Genomic DNA, 22,461 nt, shown 5'->3' with positions numbered 1-22,461 from the left:
CCTCTATATGATACATTTTACAAACATTGCATTTGTTTTAAAAAGACAAACTTTCATTTCAATGAAAGTTGACAGCATTCATACCATTTCATAATATATCCAACTATAAATGACTTAATAATATTCTTGATGAACTCAACGACTCGAATGCAACGTCTTTTGAAATATGTCATGAAAGACTCCAAGTAATATCTTTTAAATGAGCAAATGCACAGCGGAAGATTTCTTTAATACTTGAAAATAAACATGCTTTAAAGTGTCAACCAAAAGGTTTGTGAGTTCATTAGTTTATCATCAATAATCATTTTCATCATTTTAATAGACCACAAGATTTTCATATTTGAATTTCTCATAAACATCATGCATGCATATAGCCATCTGCATAAAAATCATTCATATGGATTGAACACCTGGTAACCGACCTTAACAGGATGCATATAGAATATCCCCATCATTCCGGGACTCTCATCGAACATGATAAATTGAAGTACTAAAGCAGTTCAAATTCTCTGAATGGGGCTTTTTAGTGCCTATAGATCTATCTTTAGGATTCGCGTAAATTGGTGGCAATTATAATAAACACCAATTCTTAGGCTACCAAGCTAAAAAGGGGCATATTCGGTTCGATAATCCAACCATAGAATGTAGTTTTGATTACTTGTGTCTATTTCGTAAAACATTTATAACAGCAGCGCATGTATTCTCAGTCCCAAAAATATATATTGCAAAAGCATTTAAAAAGGGAGCAAATGAAACTCACAATACTGTATTTTGTAGTAAAAATACATATGACGATATTGAACAACTGAACAATGCAGGGTTGGCCTCGGATTCAAGAACCTATATCATTTGTATATATATTAACACACATAATCGTAATCGAATAAATATATATATTATTTTAATAATATACTTGTTAAATTATTTGTTATATAGATATAGATATATTTAATTTATATATTTTATTTAACTAGTGTTTATCTTTTATTATAACATATTAATAATAATAATTTATATTAGGGTCTATATATAAAAAAAAATATATGTATATATTAATTGATATATTTTATATATAGCTTAGTTATTATCTTATTAATAATAAAATTATAGTGATATGTGATATTAATATTCTTGTAATGTATTTTTTATATAAAAATATCTATTTATAGTAATATTAATAATAATAACTATGAATATAATAATTTTACTACTAATGATAATAATGATAATAAGTTTAATTATAACCCTACTACTAATCATATTATCAATAATAATGATTTTATTACTAATACTTTTGTTGGTAATAATAATAATACTAATAATTTATAAGATGATACTAATAATAATATTTATGATGGTAATTTGTATTATGTTCACAATAATGATAATAATAATAATAATGATCTTAATAATAATAATAATAATAATAATAATAATAATAATAATAATAATAATAATAATAATAATAATAATAATAATACATATGTTAATATCAGTAATAATAATAACAATAATACTAAGTAATGATAATAATATTAGTAATAATAATAACAAATTTAACAATAATAATTAACACTAGAAATAATAATCACACTCATAATAATAATAATAATAATAATAATAATAATAATAATAATAATAATAATAATAATAATAATAATAATAATAACAATAATAATAATAATAATAATAATAATAATAATAATAATAATAATAATAATAATAATAATAATAATAATAATAATAATAATAATAATAATAATAATAATAATAATAATGGTAATAAACTACCTTAGAAATCCCTTTTAAAAAAATGCACCAAGCTGGGATCGAACCCGAGACCTCACGCTCACACACAACACCATCTAACCACTGAACCGTTTCTGTTTTCCTGATTAAATTCCATCTTATTAATTTATAATCCATATTTATTCTGTTTCAGTTTTCTTTCTTCTTTCTCAATCTAATCGACCAATTCAAAATTCCAGAATCATAACAGCAAATCAAATAAACGTGTTTTGGATTTTTAAACCAAACAAAACAATTCATAATCATTGATTTTAAATCATCAAACATAAGAAGAACAAAAATAAAAAAAATAAAACAGTGGAATAGCTTGTTTGTGAACTCAAATTCAATTTCAAATTTGTAAACATTTTAGATCACAATTTCCACCTAAATTTGATAGTACAACGCTCCTAGAAACTTTAGAAATTATTAATTTTAACAGAAACATTACAACAAAAACGAATTTCGTGAAGAACACAAAGTTTGACTTTTTAAGAAATAACCTTTGACTCGAAAATTCATACTTGATATTAGGAATTGGGGTATGAAATTTTATAGATAGTTTGTTTAAAAGGTTCCTAACAAGATTGCAATTCCACATTTTGATATCTTACTCGAAATCGAATTTTTTAAAATTTTTACACAAACAAAGTATTATTCTGTGTTCTTCCCTTTTCTGTTTAATCTAAAATAAATAAAAAATGTTAAATGATTCTAAAATCTGTAGTGGATAATTGAAGTCGTATGGTATATCTTAACAACTTGTATTGCTCGTTTTATATCGAATTGGTGTCGACAGGATAATTATTGCTCAGGAAAAAAATAAAAATAAAATAAAAAGAAATCTGGATAACGATTGCTAACAGATTTTTTTTGGTTTGTTCATTTGATTAGATCGTGATTGGTACGAATTTTGGAAATCAATTACAGTATGAAAGCTACAATAACAGATTCGTACCTGATTTCATTGATTTATAGTTTATAAAATAAATAAATTCTAATACTTATAATAATAATTATATTAATAATAATAATAAATAATAAGGATACCAATTAATAAAAGAAAATGATTATAATCATACTATTAATGTTTATAACAACAAAATGTATTATTTTTAATAATATTATTAATAACAATAATAATAATTATTTTAATAATAATTATTTTAATAATAATTATAATAATATTAGATAATAATAATGATATAAAAAAATGGTAATAATAATATTATTCATAATACTAATTATAATAGTATTACTATTGTTAATGATAATTATATTAATAATAATAATAATAATAATAATAATAATATAACAATTTATTAAATTTCATATTTATATCATAATATTATTAATATTGTTATTACTATTTATTTTAATAAAAATAATGAAATTAATATCTTTATTACAACAACTATATTTAATATATTAGTATTTACTTATTATCGATTATGTAGTATAACTATATAATATGTATTATATCATAATGAATAATAAATATATATTTTAATAATAATATCTATAAATCATATTAACTAAAATTAAAATTTTACTACTAGTTATAATAATAATGTTATTAACATTGATAACAATATTAATAATAATGTAACAAATCAAATGTATCAAATTTCCTATAATATTAATAATACTGATATTAATATTAATATTAATATTAATATTTATAATGATAATGAGAGAAATAATATTAATATAACAACTATAGTTTAACTTGTATTATATATGATTATGTAATATTTAATAATCATATACAATATGATAACCTTTATTGAACATTTATTATTTATAAATCTTATATATATTACATTATACATATAATAATAATTAATCATAGAAATCATATATATATATATATATATATATATATATATATATATATATATATATATATATAGTTATATAGGTTCATTTTAAATTTACGCATAATTATTTTGTATCCTATTCTACATATTTAATTCTAATGTTTATTTTATAAATCCGAATTTTTATATATACTTTTATTTATATATATATATATATATATATATATATATATATATATATATATATATATATATATATATATATATACATATTTATTTGCAAACAATTATTCGTGAATCGTCGGGAGTAGTCACAGGTTAAATGAATCCATGTAAACAGTTTAAAAGTTTTGAGACTCAATATTACTGGCTTTGTTTATCATGTTGAAATCATATAAAGATTAAGTTTAAATTTGATCAGAAATTTCCGGGTCGTCACAGAATGTATATTTAAAAGGGTTGTGCCCTATAAATATGAAACTTGTGTTGAAGCCAAATTAACGAGATCATTTTCGGTTGAACGAATAACCAAACCTCTTGATATGGTCCACACCGATGTGTGTGATTTGAAATTCATTCCAATGAGGAATGGTAACAAGTACTTCATTACGTTTATCGATGATAGCACAAAGTATTGTTATGTTTACTTGTTGAAAAGTAAAGATGAAGCAATTGAGAAGTTTATTGCTTAAAAAAAAGTTGAGAATCAACTTAGACGGATAATCAAGGTTATTCGTACTGATAGAGGTGGTGAATATGTCGCACTTTTTGCTGAATTTTGTTCACAAAATGGCATTAGACATGAATTCACCGAACCTTACTCAACCTAATCGAATGAGAATCGAATGAGACTCGAATGAGACTATTGAACGAAAGAATAGAACCTTGAAAGATATGGTGAATGCCATGTTGTTAAGATCTGGTGTAAGCCAGTAAATGTGGGGAATGTCATCCTATCGACAAACTATCTTTAAATAAGATACCCCAAAAGAATAGGGATGAAACCCTATACGATTTATGGTGGAATAGAAAACCATCCTATGATTACCTTAAAGTGTGGGGGTGCCTAGCAAAGGTAGTTGTTCCACTACCTAATGAAAGGACCCGTTCATATACATTATAAATGATTCACAATAGTTGATTACATTGCGAGGTATTTGACCTCTATATGATACATTTTACAAACATTGCATTCGTTTTTAAAAGATAATCTTTCTTTACATCGAAAATTGACAGGCATGTATACCATTTCATAATATCCACTATCCAACTATAAATTGATTTAATAATAATCTTTGATGAACTCAATGACTCGAATGCAACATTCTTCGAAATATGATAGGAAAGACTCCAAGTAATATCTTTAAAATGAGCAAATGCACAGCGAAAGATTTCTTTAACACCTAAGAATAAACATGCTTTAAAGTGTCAACCAAAAGGTTGGTGAGTTCATTAGTTTATCATAATCATTTATTTCCATCATTTTAATAGACCACAAGAATTTCATTTCCAGTTCTCATAAATATACGTCCCATGCATAGAGACAAAAATAATCATTCATATGGTGAACACCTGGTAACCGACATTAACTAGATACATATAAGAATATCCCCTATCATTCCGGGATCCTCCTTCGGACATGATATAAATTTCGAAGTACTAAAGCATCCGGTACTTTGGATGGGGTTTGTTAGGCCCAATAGATCTATCTTTAGGATTCGCGTCAATTAGGGTGTCTGTTCCCTAATTCTTAGATTACCAGACTTTAATAAAAAGGGGCATATTCGATTTCGATAATTCAACCATAGAATGTAGTTTCAATTACTTGTGTCTATTTCGTCAAACATTTATAAAAGCGCATGTATTCTCAGTCCCAAAAGTATAAAGGGTATAAAGGCAAATGAAACTCACCATACTGTATTTCGTAGTAAAAATACATACAACGTCATTGAACAAGTGCAAGGTTGGCCTCGGATTCACGAACCTAAATTAATTATATATATTTATGTGTTGGTCAATATTTGTCTAACAAATTAGGTCAAGTCATAGTGTACCACAATCCTAATGCTCGAGACTAATATGCAAAAGTCAACAAAAGTAAATTTGACTCAAAATAATTTCCAAAAATCTATACATGATTAATATATAGTTTAAATATCGTTGTTTTATATTTTTAAATATTTTTAAAAGATTTATTAGAGTAAATAATATAATTTATTTATTAATAAATAAAATTTATATTAAATTTATATAATAAAATATATTTATATATATATATATATATATATATATATATATATATATATATATATATATATATATATATATATATATTAAGTAATAAAATTTATAGGGTTCATTTAATATCATAAAGATAATATGATAGGTATTATTATAGTAAGTTATTACACGTAGTAAAATATGTTTGTATCACATATTTATTTGATAAAATAATATCTATAATGATAGTAAGTAAAAGTTGTATTATTTTGTAATAATAATTATTATTATAAAAATATCAATATTTATAATTACTAAGATGACATTAGATAAAACGATAATTCTAATTATGATAACTTTAATATTTACGATAATTTTTAATATTATCTTTAAAATAATAATTCTATTTAAAATAATAATAATAATGATATTTTATAGTAACAATGACATTTCTATTAAAATGATAATTTTTGTTAAAATGATAGTTTTAATACTAACGGTACTTTTAATAATAATAGTAATGATAAAAATAATAAGAACGATAATTTTATCTAAATCAATATCTTATAACATTTTAATTTCATCATGATACTCTTACCCATTATTTCCTAATCGTTTCGTTTAATAGCTTTTAATCGTCTTTTATATCGTGTTCATAATAATGATAATAATAGTAATCAAAATAATTAGGTGTTACAAATATTTGTTTTAATTACACTTATATTAATAATGATAGTTACTATAACATTATTAACGATAATACTAATAATTATCTTAATGATAATACAGTAATAATAATAATAATAACAATAACAATAACCATTTTTAAATAATGATATATATATTAATAATGATAATAATAATAATAATAATAATAATAATAATAATAATAATACCAATAATAATAATAATAATAATTGGATAATAATAATAATACTAATTATAACTTTAACGATAATAACGATAGTAATAATAAAAAAAATAACAATTTTTAATGATAAATCCCTTTTATTGATAAAGATAATAATAATGATAATAATAAGATAAAACTAGAACGACGATAAAAACGACGATAATAATAATCATTTTTAATAAAAATATCAAAAATTCGATTGATTATAACTTCTAATCCGTTCATCGAAACTATTCGATATCTAAAGGAAAAGTTCTTAATTTTTCGCTAGCTTTCCAAGGACATGCATATCTTATACCTTATCTCAACCGCAAGTGTAACTAATTCAACATTCAAACTAACCTGTCTAAGGGCAATATCAAAAGTACAAGCATGCATAATCCTAAATACTCGAGCACTAGTCAGGGATACACTATTAGTATGTAAAAGTTAAATTATGAGTACTCACGTATCAATATTGAGATTCAATATTGCAGGAAAGGTACGTAGACACAACGGAAATGATAAACACTATATTGACCTCACGAGCATACCCATGAACCATACCCAATCACCTCCATAGCTATAACCCATAATTTCCTTAATCCTATCTCACTCGAAAAATAATTTCTAAATCACTCGGACAGCACTCCGTCGTAATATTTTATGTATACTAATAATATCTTGAAATAATACGGAGTAAATATATATATGTAAATCGATTGAGAGAGTTTAGAGAAAAATATTTTCAAGTTTCTATGAAATAATAAAACCTATTGAATTCTATTTATAATAGATTTTTGAATTATTAAAGTGAATTATTAAAGTATGAATTATTAAAGTGAATTATTAAAGTATGAATTATTAAAGTGAATTATTAAAGTATGAATTATTAAAGTGAATTATTAAAGTATGAATTATTAAAGTGAATTATTAAAATATGAATTATTAAAGTGAATTATTAAAGTTAAAGTAAAGTAAAAATAAAGTAAAGGTAAAGTTTAAGTATAGTAAAAGTATAAAACTATGTACGTATAATACGCGTATAAATATATATAATATTAATTTAAATCGTTATATATATAAAATAAAATATAAATATCGTTATCTTTATCATACTAGTTAAGTAATGAGTTGTCAAAAGTGGTTCTAGATATTTATAAAAGTTATATAAGTTTTAATAATAAAGTTCTTTTTAAACTGAAAACGTTTTTGTACGTTTGAAACTAAATAGATCAATCGAGTCTTTATAAGATTCAATCTTCCACTATTCTTTGTCTAGTTGATAATTTGTTCTTATTTATAAATTACTTTACCATTTTCCGAATATTGTTAAAATGGAAAGATTCTCAAATCAACGTGGGCCTTTCAACAGAGACTTGTAATCATAATTCAATATATCTGATAATTCAATCATTTGATCTTATCTTCTAATTCCATTGATAAACATTTTGAAACAGATACAATCATATAAAGTATTTAATCTAATATTTTGTTTACGTTTCAAGTTATAATATATATACACATATACATATATAATCATATTCGTTTAATGGTTCGTGAATCGTTGGAACTTGGTCGAGGTTGAATGAATGTATGAACATAGTTTAAAATTCTTGAAATTTAACTTAACAAATATTGCTTATCGTGTCGGAAACATATAAAGATTAAAGTTTAAATTTGGTTGGAAATTTCCGGGTTGTCACAGTACCTACCCGTTAAAGAAATTTCGTCCCGAAATTTGAGTGGAAAGGTCGTGAATGATAATAAGTATGTTTTCATGATGCATACGGGCTAAAAATTAGAGTTTTATCACCAACGAATAATTTGGATAAACAATCCATTTATATGAAGAGTACGAATGAAGCTAACATAGAAGAGTGAAATGAGTAAGTGTAGATTCATCTTATCATTTGACGTAGATATGATTGATTCCCAGATTTCAAGGGATTTGAAGAAAATCTTCTTAATAAGATTTGACTCTCCGGTAATCAAGGGAATTAAGATCCGCTTTAAATGCGATCGTCCATTTTAATTGTTCTGTCGGAGATTTTCTTATAAATTCACCTCCTTTATTTCCTTACAACTCACACCTTCTGTTGATGCATTTTATGCAAGTCCCTAGACATCTACCCACGTCCATTGCAGGTACAACAGTTTATAAGCCACCATGATTGCTCGTTATTATCCTATACGTGTTTGTATGTGGTTACAGGAACTGCAGGAACGAGATTTAGATGTTTGACTATGTTAGACTTAGTTAGACGTACGAGTGAAGCCTCACTAGTACGGCTGACAGGCTCATACGCACGGTTGATGCTGAGCTAAGTCACAATTACAACCTAAATGAGAAGACACGAGTGAGTGATCACCCGTACAGCTGATGAAGCCAACTCGTACGTGTGATGAATGAATCGTATGGGTGAGTCAACATCAGGGGTATATAAAGTCTTATGTTCTTCATTTTAGGTTAAGCCTCTCATTTGTTACACACACTCAGATCTAGTGAGCTCCTTCAATTTTCTCTCAGTCCAAATCACCCAGGTGGTGAATAATAGCTCTAGGTGTTGATCTAATCACACTTGATTTAGTTGTGGTTTGACTAAATTAATCAAAAAAAATTAACCTATTCACTAGAGGGTTTGATTCACTTATTCCGCCATTGTGTGAGTTAAATCTGTTGATTTTTAAGTTCCTAGTCATGTTTCATCACCTTCTATTCTTTCCCCCTCAACTCATATTTTAAAGTATTCATCAATATGCTCCATCCAGTTCTAATTCTCGATATACTTCTAACTTTCATATCGGTCATTCTTCTTTTTCATCTACCGCCGAAAGAATCTATTTACTTCTACTATACTCTTGGGTTTATAGTGTTTCTAGTTCTCCCGTGTCTTTATATTGCTATATGCATCGATATATATGGTTTATAATTTCTGGTTTATCGTTGAGCTTTATATGTTCCCTTATATTTCAAAGTCTCTGCTTCTGTCTTCTATAATCATTATCATTAACAGTTAATGCTCTCTTTTATTTGCTGCAATTTATACCACAATTTTTATTTCGGAGTTTTGTCCTTTTGTTTCTTCTTCTTGCGATTAAGCACCGCTTGTAATAGTCCAGAATTCACAGATATGAATTTCAGAATGAACATTGATAATGTTCTAGGAAGGAAATTGTGATAGCACGATCTTGACTTGTCAAATTACTAGAATACCTTGGAAAAGGCCGAATCATGAAGAAATATTTTCTTGATATTTTAGAGGTTAAATAGAATACAAGAGTCGTATAACATGGCACATGATGATATTATGATCTGTGAATCATCACGTTCCATTTAGAAACTCAGCATGACTTACTGTAATATAATCACGTTGATCAAGTGTCATTATATTATACTAATTCATGCTTCAGTTCCCAACACTACTTCAAAATATTCCTATTTTAAACTTGAATGTTTCAGAATTTAGAAACTAAAATAGTTTCTTTTATGATGTAATACAGATAGTGCGAAGAGGTAAATGATTTCAAATAAGAAAAATTAAGAAAATATCTTCAGAAATATGGAGGATATTTATAATGAAAGATATGATGATATTTTAGAATTTCTAATATCAGAGGATGATGAAGAATATTGTCCGCAGGGGTTTAGAGTCAGGAGCAAGGTATTCATTAATGACTTCAGCAGGTACTGAATCATTTGGATCCTTTGAAGTCAGGTTCAGTCTTTGTAATTTGTCCAAAGCCTCCTTCCTACTTTGCTCAATCCGTTTTCCAGTTCCAAAACTTCTCTTTTTCTGCGATTTGCCAGCACACTTCATCATTATCATTCAGATTTTACCGTTTAAAGTCGTTTTTAGTTTTTGCTGCTTCATCAGCATTTTTCCATTTTCGGAGAACCAATTCTTAGTTCGGAGTGTTTTTCAGAAACTTCACATTCAAATTAAGTCCAGAAGATAGACGTTATATATACACATATAACTGTTGGCGTAGACATGCTGCGAGATTTCAAAATACTGATTGCTAATTCCCAATGATTCGTATGGCAATTCTCATTACAAGATGTGAATGAGTAAATGAGGGGGTTTTAATAAATAATTATAATGACTTTTTGGAGAGGCTAAAGTCAAAGGGTAATGAAGTTGTTGGTACATCTGCTAATAATGTGGTGGAATGTAAAAGGTTCCCTGGTAACGATGGTGTATATCTCAAGGTTATAATAAGGTTAGTCTGACTGAAAATTGAAGTTGACTTGCTGGAGCTGTGACAAAACTGGCTACTTTGAATAGGAGTCGCAAAGTTATATTTGCTAATAAATGCCAAAGAATCTGACGTGGATACGTTGTTTAAACTTTTACTTTGGTTTCAAGAGTTTTTTTTGGGTACATAACTGTGGGTAACATGTGGTTGGATCATCATCTCGATTGCTGATCATTCGAAGTGTCTTCAGAAATTTTTGAAGGGTTTGAACACAGATTGTAATCGTTAACATACATTTGATGTTCTAACATAGTTTTGAAGTCAAAATATAGCTTGTGAAAGATGTAAGGATCTAAGAGTGATGATTTTGGTCATATCTCGAGTTGAATTTTGAGATTTCAAAATCAGAATATGTAATTAAATTTTGAATGAGTATGGTTGTTTTGATTTCTATAAAAGAATGTATATTGTTGTGAAAGTCGGGAGTATAATGGATAATTTGCTGAATCATATTCGAAGAATGTAATATATTATTTGTGAATTTATATATCTCTCGGGTATTACCTACCCGTTAAAAAAAAATTTCACAATTAATATTTTGTACAAAAGAATTTTATTACAGTCTTTATGAAAATATATATATATATATATATATATATATATATATATATATATATATATATATATATATATATATATATATATATATATATATATATATATATATATATATATATATATATATATATGTATATTTTATTCAGATGTAACATAGATTTAATGAGTTAATGTTAAATTAAACTCATTTGATTTACGGTTGAAACTAGAATTTAATAATCCCTAAAGGCTTTAAAAAGTACATAACTTTTACGCAGTATTTCTTTAATGACATTGAAATTATGAATCAATACTTCGTTATTTGTTGATGTATAATGTTCGGTTTGTGGAATTCTTGTGAATTTCGCAAAGTACGAATGATGTTATCTGAAAAGTTTCGGGTACATCGATGATGAAAGTGTAAAATCAAATATATACTTGATTTATTATGAATTGGAATTTGTTGAATTGCGACAGAGATTGTAGTTAACGCTAGTTAAGTTGCGGCCGAAGGACGTACATTATTGCATATTTGTAATATGAATTAACCGAGTAGTTAAGATTCACACACAATAGTTTAGCACGGAAAGATTTATTTCAAAATATATATATATATATATATATATATATATATATATATATATATATATATATATATATATATAATATACATATAATTTCTTGAGAGGGAATGAGTTAATTCTTCATAACTCGTTGATACAATATACACGTTATTGATTCGTAATGATGTCTACAGTGATTCTTGAACTGACGGAGTTTGTGATGTTATCGGTGTTGTTGATTCGGATGTTGACTGTACTGACGATGCTGGTAACTCTGACGGTACTGCTGATGTTGTTGGTAAAGCAAGTTTAGCTTGTTAATCACACACCATTTTTGTCAGGGTTTCTACTCTTCCTTCTATCATTTTTGGTTCGCTTAACTAATTTATGGTTAGGGCTAGATTAGATAATCTCTAAGACTTTAGAGATTACATAATCGCCGCAGAATGTTTCTCCAATGAAGTTATGAATTAATACTTCGTCAGTTATTGTTGTTGGTACTCCTTGGTATCTATGGTGCGTATGACATTGATGCTCGTGGGACAGATTGTGAAGTTGAGGTTTACGACGCGGTTGTGGTTGGAGGTGGTAATGGTACTATTGGCGTTGATGATGGTGGTACTGGTTATGCTGCTGATGCTGCTGCCGGTGTTTGTAATCTCTGCACCATATTCTCCAAAGCCACTACCCGAACGCGAAGCTCGTTGACTTCTTCTATTACACCGGGGTGATTGTCGGTTCGGACGAGCGGATAAATAACATCTAAAATTTGATGTAATATATAATCGTGACGAGATACTCTGGAAATGAGCGAGAACATGGTGTTTCGGAAAGGTTCGCAGGTAAGTGCTTCAGGTTCTTCGTCAAGAGGGCAATGTGGTGGATGGAAGGGATCACCTTCTTCTTGTCTCCAATGATTGAGGAGGCTACGAACCCATCCCCAATTCATCCAGAATAGGTGATGACTGATTAGTTGATCTATTCTGGTCACACTGCTTTCGGAGCTTGAATGGGATTCCATTTCGGAATCTGAGTGACTTGAACTGATGACGAATTCCATTTCATACGATTGGATAAAGGATTTTTTTTTTTTTTGATATGAAATGATTTTGGCTAACGGATGGTATTCTAATTACATAGAATATATATATATATATATATATATATATATATATATATATATATATATATATATATATATATATATATATAGATCAAAAGATTTCGTAGATTACGGAGGACTTTGCGGGATATGTCAGGCAAAGTTTAAAGTAACAGATACGATAAGATATGATTTAGCAGATATGCTAAGATATGAATTTTTGTCTATACACTATTCATGCAATCAATGCAGCAAGACGTGTCTTAGACTAAAAATGATAAGCAGGTAATTTCCTGAGGATGATAAGTAGTTAATTTTTGACACAAAATGATAAGCAAAACTTTTGACATGCAGACACGGTCGAAGTCCAGACTCACTAATGCATCCTATCGACTTATCAGTTAGACACACTAATGCAGACCTGGTTCGCTAAGACCACCGCTCTGATACCAACTGAAAGGACCCGTTCATATACATTATAAACAATTCACAATAGTTGATTACATTGCGAGGTATTTGACCTCTATATGATACATTTTACAAACATTGCATTCATTTTTAAAAGACAATCTTTCTTTACATCGAAAATTGACAGGCATGTATACCATTTCATAATATCCACTATCCAACTATAAATTGATTTAATAATAATCTTTGATGAACTCAATGACTCGAATGCAACGTTCTTCGAAATATGCTAGGAAAGACTCCAAGTAATATCTTTAAAATGAGCAAATGCACAGCGGAAGATTTCTTTAACACCTGAGAATAAACATGCTTTAAAGTGTCAACCAAAAGGTTGGTGAGTTCATTAGTTTATCATAATCATTTATTTCCATCATTTTAATAGACCACAAGAATTTCATTTCCAGTTCTCATAAATATACGTCCCATGCATAGAGACAAAAATAATCATTCATATGGTGAACACCTGGTAACCGACAATAACTAGATACATATAAGAATATCCCCTATCATTCCGGGATCCTCCTTCGGACATGATATAAATTTTGAAGTACTAAAGCATCCGGTACTTTGGATGGGGTTTGTTAGGCCCAATAGATCTATCTTTAGGATTCGCGTCAATTAGGGTGTCTGTTCCCTAATTCTTAGATTACCAGACTTTAATAAAAAGGGGCATATTCGATTTCGATAATTCAACCATAGAATGTAGTTTCAATTACTTGTGTCTATTTCGTCAAACATTTATAAAAGCGCATGTATTCTCAGTCCCAAAAATATAAAGGGTATAAAGGCAAATGAAACTCACCATACTGTATTTCGTAGTAAAAATACATATAACGTCATTGAACAAGTGCAAAGTTGGGCTCGGATTCACGAACCTAAATTAATTATATATATTTATGTGTTGGTCAATATTTGTCTAACAAATTAGGTCAAGTCATAGTGTACCACAATCCTAATCCTCGAGACTAATATGCAAAAGTCAACAAAAGTAAATTTGACTCAAAATAATTTCCAAAAATCTATACATGATTAATATATAGTTTAAATATCGTTGTTTTATATTTTTAAATATATTTAAAAGATTTATTAGAGTAAATAATATAATTTATTTATTAATAAATAAAATTTTATATTAAATTTATATAATAAAATATACTTATATATATATATATATATATATATATATATATATATATATATATATATATATATATATATATATATATATATATATTAAGTAATAAAATTTATAGGGTTCATTTAATATCATAAAGATAATATGATAGGTATTATTATTATAGTAAGTTATTACACGTAGTAAAATATGTTTGTATCACATATTTATTTGATAAAATAATATCTATAATGATAGTAAGTAAAAGTTGTATTATTTTGTAATAATTATTATTATTATAAAAATATCAATATTTATAATTACTAAGATGACATTAGATAAAACGATAATTCTAATTATGATAACTTTAATATTTACGATAATTTTTAATATTACCTTTAAAATAATAATTCTATTTAAAATAATAATAATAATGATATTTTATAGTAACAATGACATTTCTATTAAAATGATAATTTTTGTTAAAATGATAGTTTTAATACTAACGATACTTTTAATAATAATAGTAATGATAAAAATAATAAGAACGATAATTTTATCTAAATCAATATCTTATAACATTTTAATTTCATCATGATACTCTTACCCATTTTTTCCTAATCGTTTCGTTTAATAGCTTTTAATCGTCTTTTATATCGTGTTCATAATAATGATAATAATAGTAATCAAAATAATTAGGTGTTACAAATATTTGTTTTAATTACACTAATATTAATAATGATAGTTACTATAACATTACAAGGCTTCCCACTAATTTTTTGTAAGTTTTAAAACTTTTAAGTTTTTATTATAATAATAATAATAATAATAATAATAATAATAATAATAATAATAATAATAATAATAATAATAATAATAATAATAATAATAATAATAATAATAATAATAATAATAATAATAATACCAATAATAATAATAATAATAATTGGATAATAATAATAATACTAATTATAACTTTAACGATAATAACGATAGTAATAATAAAAAAATAATAATTTTTAATGATAAATCCCTTTTATTGATAAAGATAATAATAATGATAATAATAAGATAAAACTAGAACGACGATAAAAACGACGATAATAATAATCAATTTTAATAAAAATATCGAAAATTCAATTGATTATAACTTCTAATCCGTTCATCGAAACCATTCGATATCGAAAGGAAAAGTTCTTAATTTTTCGCTAGCTTTCCAAGGACATGCATATCTTATACCTTATCTCAACCGCAAGTGTAACTAATTTAACATTCAACCTAACCTGTCTAAGGGCAATATCAAAAGTACAAGCATGCATAATCCTAAATACTCGAGCACTAGTCAGGGATATACTATTAGTATGTAAAAGTTAAATTATGAGTACTCACGTACCAATATTGTGATTCAATATTGCAGGAAAGGTACGTAGACGCAACGGAAATGATAAACACTATATTGACCTCACGAGCATACCCATGAACCATACTCAATCACCTCCATAGCTATAACCCATAATTTCCTTAATCCTATCTCACTCGAAAAACAATTTCGAAATCACTCGGACAGCACTCCGTCGTAATATTTTATGTATACTAATAATATCTTGAAATAATACGGAGTAAATATATATATGTAAATCGATTGAGAGAGTTTAGAGAAAAATATTTTCAAGTTTCTATGAAATAATGAAACCTATTGAATTCTATTTATAATAGATTTTTGAATTATTAAAGTGAATTATTAAAGTATGAATTATTAAAGTGAATTATTAAAGTATGAATTATTAAAGTGAATTATTAAAGTATGAATTATTAAAGTGAATTATTAAAGTATGAATTATTAAAGTGAATTATTAAAATATGAATTATTAAAGTGAATTATTAAAGTTAAAGTAAAGTAAAAATAAAGTAAAGGTAAAGTTTAAGTATAGTAAAAGTATAAAACTATTTACGTATAATACGCGTATAAATATATATAATATTAATTTAAATCGTTATATATATAAAATAAAATATAAATATCATTATCTTTATCATACTAGTTAAGTAATGAGTTGTCAAAAGTGGTTCTAGATATTTATAAAAGTTATATAAGTTTTAATAATAAAGTTCTTTTTAAACTGAAAACGTTTTTGTACGTTTGAAACTAAATAGATCAATCGAGTCTTTATGAGATTCAATCTTCCACTATCCTTTGTCTAGTTCTCAATGATTGATAATTTGTTCTTATTTATAAATCACTTTACCATTTTCCGAATATTGTTAAAATGGAAAGATTTCTCAAATCAACGTGGGCCTTTCAACAGAGACTTGTAATCATAATTCAATATATCTGATAATTCAATCATTTGATCTTATCTTCTAATTCCATTGATAAACATTTTGAAACAGATACAATCATATAAAGTATTTAATCTAATATTTTGTTTACGTTTCAAGTTATAATATATATACACATATACATATATAATCATATTCGTTTAATGGTTCGTGAATCGTTGGAACTTGGTCGAGGTTGAATGAATGTATGAACATAGTTTAAAATTCTTGAAATTTAACTTAGCAAATATTGCTTATCGTGTCGAAAACATATAAAGATTAAAGTTTAAATTTGGTTGGAAATTTTCGGGTTGTCACACCTAAGGCACAAAAAATATGATCAAAGACTTTTGACTGCATATTTATCGGAGGTGTTGAACACTGTAGTCCTTATAGATTTCTTGTGCATGCATCCAAGATTTTGGATATAGACAAAGGTTCAATAATAGAATCGAGAAACTTTTCATTATTTGAAAATGTATTTCCATACATAACAAATGAACGTGAAAGTTCGTCTAGAATATGCGAGAAAGTGTTCAAGATGAGACACCTAATGAGCTAGTTCTAAAGGAACTTTCTCGGTAAATGGCATACGCATTATACTTACAGAGGAATTAAGACTGAATGTATAAAAGATATACATGATATTTGAAACCCTCTTAAATGGTATATTTAAGACGGTGTTTATGTATTTGAAGTCAATTTTGTCATGATACAAGGGATATGCTATGACATTCCTTATGAGAAAGGCTATGGAGAATATGAATGATGCGTCTTTTATTCTAAAGGTTTGGACATAAAGTCTATGGAGTACTAGACTTGAACTTGTTAATGATGATCATCTACAGAGATCAATTAACAACTAATATTTCATTGTGTTGATTTTTTTTTTAAAGAAAAAAATCGCTTTCATCCAGTAATAAAAGCATCTGGTATAGTGTGAAACCAGATTTGTAAACATCACCGATGATATGAATTATTCCATTTATGTGGAATTATGATATTGAAGATAATTATTTTATAAAGATGTCAATCTTTATTATATTATTATCTTGAGATTTAAATTACCTAATCAGAATTCAGATGTGAAAATATAATTTGAGTGCGAGAACTTTGTTAAGTTTTCTAAATTCGACGTCTCTAGGTCAAACCTAGAATATGACTAACAATTGCTCAAATATAAATCACAAAAGATGTTAATCTTATGTGTGGACATTTGAATGCTTCACTGATTAGAATCATATTAGATATATATGATAATGATATCAAGTTGCGAGACATGTGGGGAAAGCTTTGAACGGATACGCAGTAACTCTTGTTAGTTGTGTAAAATGAACACAATAGCTTGAAAATGTGGGGGTGTCTTGTATTTGATATCAAGAACATGATACATGATAATATGTTATATTGTATCGAATGAGTTGTACTCGATCCGAATTAGCATATGCTGTAAGTAAGCCGAGTAGATACAAGAGTAATTCAAGTACATCTCATTGGAGTTATATGATTCCAGAGCGACAAGTGGATATGTATTCACACTTGGAAGCGCTGCTATTTCGTGGAAATCGTGTAAAATAATGGTTATTGCTAGATCCACGATGGAATCAGAATTCATCGCTTTGGATAAAGCTGGTGAAGAAGTAGAATGGCTACGTCAATTTGTAAAGGATATACCAAAATGGCCAAAGCATGTGTCGGTCATATGTATACATTGTAATAGCCAATCGGTGATTGGTAGAGCTCATATTACAATGTATAATGGTAAGACTGATGTATACATAATAAAGTACGACAACTAATATCTAGAGAAAATATCAATATTGACTATGTAAAGTCAAAGGATAATATTGCGGATCCGCTGACAAAAGGCTTAAGCAGAGAATTAGTGTATGAGTCATGCGTAGGAATGGGACTAAAGCCCATGAAAGGCGAAGTTTATATGAAGGAAAACCTAACTCAGTTGACTGGAGATCCCAAGTTCTGAGTTCAATAGGACAACCTATTTGTATGAACTGGAGAAGTCACTGTGGGGGAGTTAATTACTAAACTAGCAACCCTTACATTTTTTAAAGGGAGTTTACTAATTAAGAGTAGACTTCCTAGTCCATTCCTAAAAGTGACATGTAAGAGGATAAGTCTATGGCTTTTAATGATTCAACTGAAATGACCATGTGTGGTTAATTAGTAGCCATTCGGTGGTGAATCACCTATGTGAGAGAGAAGTGGGGTCGCTTAGAAGGGTATTTGTAGTGACCCGTCCTAATCTATCCGGACGAAATCTTCAACAGTTGATCCCATTGCGAGGTTCTGAACTCTATATGCCATGAAAGACTCCATGTAATGTCCCTAAAATGAGCGAATGAACAGCGGAAAATTTCTTTCATACCTGAGAATAAACATGCTTTCAAGTGTCAACCAAAAGGTTGGTGAGTTCATAGGTTTATCATAAAATAATAAAATTCATCATTTTGATAGACCACAAGATTTAAATACAGTACACCTATCTCGTGTACAAAACCATTTTTTCATAATGCTTAGCAGAGTAGGTTCGTATCCTTTTCTCCCACGTAGGTTGCCTCGCGATTTTTAATAACCGTACACAGATCCCGTGCACAAAAATAACATACACATAACCTGTGTATAAAACCATTCTCTCGATACATAACATTCACTTTTCATTCATAACTTGGCTTGGTAACAGACCTTAACATATAATGCGCATCAATAAAATCCCCAAAACAGAACATCTCATCTGTATAATATATAAACTTCGAAGTATTAAACACCACGCCCACTAGCTCTTCGTCTAGTGAACACTCTGGGTGGGGGTGTTAAACCCGGTAGCTACCTTTAGGATTCGCTTGAATTAGGGCCATACCTTATTCTAATTCTTAGGTTACCAAGCAATAATAATCAGGGGAAATATTCACAACAATTAGTGGCAATTATAACGTCCAACTAATTCAATAATAATCCACAGAACTTCTGTCTGCATAATAATTCATTCGAGAAATGTTTTGCTTGTGTCTATCTCGTCAAACATTTACAAAAGCATTTCATGCATTCGCAGTACAAAAATATATTTCAAAAGCATTTAATAAAGCAGTTGTAAAAACAGCGCATGTATTCTCAGTCCCAAAAATGTAAAAAGTAAAAGGGAGTAAATGAACTCACAATAATGTATTTTGTAGTAAAAATACATATGACGGCATTGAACAATGCAGGATTGGCCTTGGATTCACGAACCTATATCATTTATATATATTAAAACATATAATAATATTTAAACAAATTTATATATTAAAATTATTACTATACTTTGTTATATTAGAAATTATATGTTACAATTATTAATTATAACTATTTTATATATTTTAAGTAAATAATTAATATTTATATTTCGAATTCTTATTAATGTATTTTATTTAGAATATATATATAATATATGTCATTTATTATAAATATTATATTTTAATGTTTAGAAATAATATATAATATATTAAAATTTATATATATGCTTATATTAAAATATGTTTTTATATCACTAATACTTTACCTGGTAAAATAATATTAATAATAGAAAGTTGTAATATTTTTATAATACTAATAATAATAATAATAATAATAATAATAATAATAATAATAATAATAATAATAATAATAATAATAATAATAATAATAATAATAATAATAATAATAATAATAATAATAATAAGTTATTTTGTTTTTATAGTAAAAAAAATATTGATAATAGTACCTAATACTAATACTGAATAATAATAATACTAATTATGATAATAATGATAAAAATAATAATTTTACTAATAATGTTAATCTTAATAAAATGACAAATTTTGATTAATAATAATGATAATAATAATAATACTTATATTCTTAATAATGATATGATAATAATAATAATAATAATAATAATAATAATAATAATAATAATAATAATAATAATAATAATAACAATAATAACAATAACAATAATAACAATAATAATAATAATAATAATAATAATAATAATTATTATTATTATTATTATTATTATTATTATTATTATTATTATATTTATACCTCATATATATCGGATCACTTCGTTAATGGCGGCTCCTAAAATAAACAGATCGAAGTAAATAAAAAATAAAAATAAGATGCAGAGGAAACGTATCATCCCGATTAATCAGTTAAGAATCATCCTCAACATCGTTCAACTTCATCATCGTTCTTTCTCATCATCGATAATCATCATCCTCCATCAATAGATCAAGTAGTCGATTCATCAATTGATGATATAGGTAATTTGTTTTTTAATTTTCTTTTAATTTTCTTCTAATTTTCTTCATCCCTCAATTAATTTCTGCATTTATAATTGGGTCGAACACGATCAGTAATCAGTATAAAGGTTTCAATTGATGTTGATGATGGATCATGGTATTTTAATTAGGTTATGATGGTGATTGGTTGGGAGGTTTGATTGAACGAACATCCTAATAGAAACAGCAAGCGGGTATCATCAATATGTGTTTGCAGGTCTTGTAATGGTTGTTGATAACCGGAATAACTCAGATGTAGAATTCAGAAACAGAAATCATTAAGTAACATCCAGGTATGGTTATTGATTCAAACGGATAATCAGAATTGTAACAATAGCAACAATTAACAAGAACAGAAGTGATTAGCAACCTGATTCGTTTTTCTTTCTTCTATCTAATTATTTATTTAATTATTAATTTTATTAAAAAAATTGAATAGCAATAGCAGCATACTAAACATAGGTTATGGGTTGTTTATGACAGCGAGTTAGAAACAGCTACATAGCAGCAGCATTCGAGTAGTAGCAGTAAAGTCTGCAACTTGAACAGCGAAAATGACAATAGTAGTTACAGTAACGAAAGTGAGTTTGTTTTGAGTTCTTTTGCAGTAGAAAAACAAACGTTTCCATGGTGGTTTATGTTGGTGGTGTTTTAACAGGAAAAACAGAAAATAATTAAGTGGTGTTGGTGATGATTATTTGTGCAGGTCACGAAAAGAAAGAGAGAGGGGAAGAAAAGGTGGTTTGATTCAAACTGATGGAGATTAATTGATGGCCTGAAACAGAAAGCAAATACAGCAGCAGCACTCGTAACAGTGATTGGTTCAATGATGGGGTTCGAAACAGAGAGACAGTTGCAGCAGGTAGCATACGACTAAGAAGCTTGCAGGTTTAATAATTGTTTGATTGATCAAATATGTAAATAGTGTTTTCAATTTATGATATATATATATACGTAATCGTATATGTGTTGGTTTGATTTGTTGTGGTGGTTCACAAAGGTTCAAGTGGTGCTTAATGGTGAAGACTGGTTTCCAAGCTACAGAGCAAATGAGAATAG

The sequence above is a fragment of the Rutidosis leptorrhynchoides genome, chromosome 1, assembly GCF_046630445.1.
Source record: "Rutidosis leptorrhynchoides isolate AG116_Rl617_1_P2 chromosome 1, CSIRO_AGI_Rlap_v1, whole genome shotgun sequence".
Lineage (NCBI taxonomy): Eukaryota > Viridiplantae > Streptophyta > Magnoliopsida > Asterales > Asteraceae > Rutidosis > Rutidosis leptorrhynchoides.
Note: the sequence above shows the minus strand (reverse complement) of the source record.